Genomic DNA, 5,778 nt, shown 5'->3' with positions numbered 1-5,778 from the left:
ACAACGACAGCCACGTTCAATCCACCGGGGCCGACAGCCGCACCATCGTATTCCTCCCAATGAAGCCCAACAACCACACCATTGAACTGCAAAACACCCTCTTCGACGACAGGTTTGCCGTCATGATCGAGTTTTCAAGAACTGCATTCTTCTCCCTGCACTGACTCTCACTGACACCGGCGTACCACTAAAGTACGTCCAACAATATTGGCAGACCTGCGAATTGGACCCTGAAAGCCATGGGATAATGGAGGACATTGACGCCCTAAACAACCTGATTTGCTCGCTCAAAATCTCGCAGGCAAAAGTATCCCAAGTACTATGCATTCCCACTCATCGAGAACTCGACATCAAAGCAATATGTCGAGCCACCCACCACCTTCGACATCCTATGGTTCATCCAAATGCTAGGTTACAATCGTGACCTACGCAATGCCTCCGACTTCAAAAGGCAATGTTTACTGCCAATGTGGAACATGTTCTTCTCCATCTTGAACAGGGCCCTCACCTGCAAACTGGGGTCGATGGACCAAGGCAACATCAACATCATGACCATCATGTACGGACTTTTCTTCAACATCCCTCTCGACTACGTTTTTCTCATTTACAATGAGATCCACATGGCTGTATTCAAGAAAAGCAAGCTCCAGGCTACCGGTAAGCCCCTCACCTCCGTTCCGTTTCCTCTCTCTATTCATAGGGGATGCGATGAGGAAACATGATCTCCCGGCCGAAGAACCATTCACCCCCGTCTTCAAAATGCATGACCATCGACCCACTCTATCGACCCACCAACAGACCCATCTCCAGAGCCATGCTTAGTGTCATTCTAGAGACATATGAGATACGCAGAACCTACGAACGCTCATTGCTATCCCATGAACCAAGGACAGCTACCCCAAAGCGAATAGAGCCATCCCTAGAAACAAGTGAGGGAGCACAGGAGGCATCTTCATCGGATGATGAAGATGATGATGATGATGATACTCCTCGTGCATCCCTCGGCCGTACTCAAACAAATCCCCCTCCCACTTCCCAAGGGGCAACCACCACATCTACCCCTAGCGATCAAGGCCAAAGGGGTATTGAACAAGGACTACCCAGTCCAATCTCACAACCAGCCAGCCATCCAGAGGTCATTCTTCGGGGCTCTGGAGATGACTTATTTGAGGAACCACAACACCCATCGCCCCTCTCCCAACAGAGAGGCGATGAAGACATAAGAGCCCCATCGCCTCAAGGCTCGATAGTACCACCCACACACCTAGAAGCATGTGTTGCTTCTGCCATTGATGAACCCCAAGATCATTCAGAGCGATCTTCCTTTCGTGCACCACAACCCCCTTCGATACTTGATCTAGCGAAGGGGAAACACACTTACTTCTCTTACCCGGCCTCTGAAGCCGAGGAGGAAGAAGAAGTTGTCGCAACATCTGGAGATAGCTCCTCACTTGAGGGCTATCAAGGACATGATGGAAGTCCTTCAAGGCCTATGTTTTCACAAGGCATTGAAGGCGCCTCAGGAGCAGAGGCTCAACCTGCAGCATCTGTTGCTGCAGGGGTTACCCCCACAACAGATCTGGTCATAATGGTTGAGTTCCAAGCCTTTGTTGACTTAGTTCAGCGGTCCTTGGAAGACCTAAAACTCATCATCCAAGGGATTGTTGACAACCCACCATCAATCGATACCTCCACCCTTCAACAATCCCTTGGCACCCTTCAACAGACCCTCACCACCCTTGCCAACCAAACAAGAGACAATACCACCCATCTCCAAATGCTCCAACAAACCGTAACCCAACACCACAACACCACCTCCTCCCTTGCCACCCAAAGAAAACAATTCCTCATCCATTCAATCGCCACCCTCACGGCCCAGGCAACTGCGACCGATGAGACCATAGCCACCATAACCACCCAAATAAACACCATCTTCCAAACCCTCAACGCCCTACCCGCCGCAATCCTCACCCAACTCCCTCAACCAACACTTCCATAAACATCTTCATCAATCGATGAAATCCTCACATCCCTCACCACCCAAATGACCAACATCCAAACCACCTTAACCCAACTACCAACCACTATACTAGCCAACATACCCCAACCTCCACCACCTCCACCTCCCTCTGCAGGCCCATCCTTCGATGCAAAATTCTCCTTCTTCACTGTAGAGGTGACGAATCTCATCGCCAACCTTCCCCATCCTCCATCAACATCCGCCACCACCTCTGTGCCACCACCACCCACATCAAGCACTGATCTTGCCATTAGAGCCGACCTTCGGGCTCTGTCCAAGGCACTTATCTCATCGTTCAATGAGATAAGTGTAAAGTTTGCCGCCAGATCGGTTGAGCCTACCATTGCGCCGAGGAAGAGTCTTCAACAACAGCAAGATTGGTCCAACACTCTCCTTCGCACCATGGAACAACGACGCAACAAGGATCGGGTGCGTACTTTGGCTAAGCATATACGACTTTGGAAGAAGAACAGGTCAAAGGCCTCCTGCTCATCAAGCCGCCCCTTCAAACGTCGAAGGCATGAGGATCCAGACCCGGATGATCAAGGTCTCGGTCCTTATGAAGGGGATAAATAGGCCACCATTCCATAAGCAATGGAGTCTATTGTACCCTCAACATCCCATCACCAACAACAAAACCCACCATCTCCATCACCCCAAACACAACAATCCCCATCAAACCAAGCAAGGGAACCAGAGGCTCAGCCCTCTGAAGATGTACCTAATGTACATGTTCCCCTTGCTACCACACCTGAACCCATCATGTTGAGTTCCTCAACTGATGAAAATCCATCCACCCCACCAACAGAAACCAACCCACCTTTCACTCCATCACCAACACCAGACCTACCATTAAGCCTATCAACAACCCCTCGCGATAAACAACCTTTCATTACCCAACCCGATGAACCTGAGCCAAACCAAGAAATCATCACATTGCCAACCGATACGCAACCCACTACCCAAACACACCTCCCAACCGATACACAATCCACTACCTAAACACACCCCCAACCGATACACAACCAATAACCCAAACTCACCCCCCAATCGAACCAACCACGGTGCAAGCGGACATTCCCTCTTCATCTAGGCACCCTCCATAGAGCCTAGTCAATGAAATAATTCAGAACATGGAGCTGCTAAGGAGACGTCCATAGATACCACCAAGGGAACCCATCATGATGGAGAATATCCATCAATACATGTACCACGATCGTGATGAAAGCCTATCCCTCAATCCTCCAGTTCTTTCACCAGAATACATGGACCTCCTACATCATCGATTTGTTAGACAGACTACCCAACCACCACAAGCTGTCTTCTCAAACAAAGGGATAAGGAAGGTAATAGATATAAAAATGAGGACCTTCGCCAACAGAGCAATAAGATATATCGAGTACACGATGGAGAGAGCTCACGGTCAGGTCAGCGTCTTCAATGACAATGACTTGATCAATCTCAACCCCTACGAATTGATCGAACTTTATGCATTCACAACTCAGCGACAAGATCAAGGAATAAGATTTGGGGTGGCAAACAGAGCGATAGTGAAGACGATAGAGACCCTGGTGAAGAACAGAGCCAAGAGTGATTTTCAAATTGCTCTACATTTGGGTATCGAGAGACTCTTCTGCACCCCACCAAATGAAGACTTTCCTAGCCTGCAGGAGAAGAGATCTGCCTCTGTCTTAACTCAACCCGAGCTTGGACTTGTCTTCGAAAATGAGTTCGAGGTAAAGAAATTCTTCAGACTAACTGAAGCCTTCAAGTATTTAACCGATACACTTTAGTGGTTTCAGAAGGTGATCAGAGACATATTGGGCAGGTCTCATGTGCCAAGAGAAGATGGGAATCAACTCATTCATGAGATCTCGACAGTCCTCAGTTATCGAAGAATGCTCCTGCGCTTCTAGGATATATCTTAAGGTATATCATGAATAGAGTTTTAAAATTTTTGCCTTATTGTAAATCTCTGTTTCCAGTACTRTAAGAATTCATCATCCAATGGAAATTTGGAATTTGATGTTTTTCTTTAGATTAATCTATGTTCTTCAATTCTGTTCGTAGATTAGTTTATGTTCTTTCATTACTTAGGGGGAGATTGTTAGACCCCAATAAGTAACAAGTGTAAAAGTAAAGAAGAACGATAAGTGATGAAGAACCAGAAGACCGATAAAAACAATAAGGCAGAATTGAATAAGTCTGAAGAACAACAAGAGGATCGATGAACAACCAGAGATGCGATGGAAAGAGCATTTTCATCAGTCCTCTGGTCAACGACACTTTGAGTTTTCCTCAGCAATTCAACCAGAGGCATACAAAGAAGATATAAAGATAAGGTTGAATTATCATCCCAAGAAAGACAGCTGGAGATGACAAATCAACAGCTGGATTTCAAGTTTATCTTAATTTATAGCTTATCCATAGCTTAGATAAACTTTATCCATTAAGAGAAGATTAGCTAAATAGTCTCATTAGATAGTAACACCCCCATTCCGAAAGAAAGGGAGGTTGCTTCAAACGTAATGGAGCCGCTATATATAACCTCAAAAAAATAGTCTCCAATACCAAATAAACTCTTCCAATAATGAAATTGAATACAACTCTAAATAAGATATAAAGGTCTCCAAACAAACCATTTCCAAAATCCTCCAACAACCGAGGAAAATCCAAAAACAACCAAAGAAATCTAATCTAATAGCCAAAAGATAAAGATTCTAATAAGCGAAATAGCATAGTTCTAAACCTCTCGAAACCTTGAAACCAAAATCCTGGTCTACTCTCTGCCACAAGACTTAGTCGCCCCCTTGATTACCTGCCGTGAGGAATAGAAGAAAACACGGCTGAGCCAAATGCCCAGTGAACGGATAAACAAATATAGAAAAATGGTAAAGCAAACATGCCAAAATCGAACCAAACGAGTACCAAAATCTTAGAAAATCAACAAATAACATAATCATACGAAATCATATGAAGGGACAAATCAAGCTCGAAAACGCATACACTTGCATATTAACTAACATGACAAGTGTCAGACATATGGCCACACAGGCCTGTACGTTGGACAGCAGATCCACACGTACCAAATGTGAGATGTGGCGTTGGACACTACACCGACATCCACCCTACAAACGAATCACATGTGCTAGGGCCGACCCATACGCCTCCTAAATCTAATATCCATCACACCAAAATAGCTCTCACAAAAGCACAAAAAGAGGAGACGTCATGGACTGATCACACTGCCACAGTTAGTGTCACGCCATCGGTGCCACAATGACGTGCCAATGGTACCCCCATAGGTGGTTAGTAGCTCGAGTTACCCAGAGTTGAGTTGTCACAACGAATGTGACGTTACACGTCTTACATAAGGTCAATAAATAACAAAGTCAAACGAAAAGTCAAACATACGTCAAGTAAGGAATTATRTTGAATAAACAAGTAGTCGCAATATAAAGAGACTCAATTCGAAGAATACATAATTAATCAAAAGTACCAACATACGTACTTTTAGAAGTAAAAAAAATCATACCAAAATGTTATCGAACAAATAAACGTGTACTAACTCGAATAACTCCAATAGCATGATTAGGACAAGACGCCCTTGCCATATATATATATATATATATATATACATGACGTAGAACAAATACGATTGAATGGAAGATGCAATAACGAACAATTTGGATAAATATGAGTTAAACGAGACTCACGAATTCATAAGCATATTTAAACGAGCTAACTGAACAAAAAGG

This window comes from Cynara cardunculus (genome assembly GCF_001531365.2).
Source record: "Cynara cardunculus var. scolymus isolate 2C chromosome LG 12, CcrdV1, whole genome shotgun sequence".
Lineage (NCBI taxonomy): Eukaryota > Viridiplantae > Streptophyta > Magnoliopsida > Asterales > Asteraceae > Cynara > Cynara cardunculus.
Note: the sequence above shows the minus strand (reverse complement) of the source record.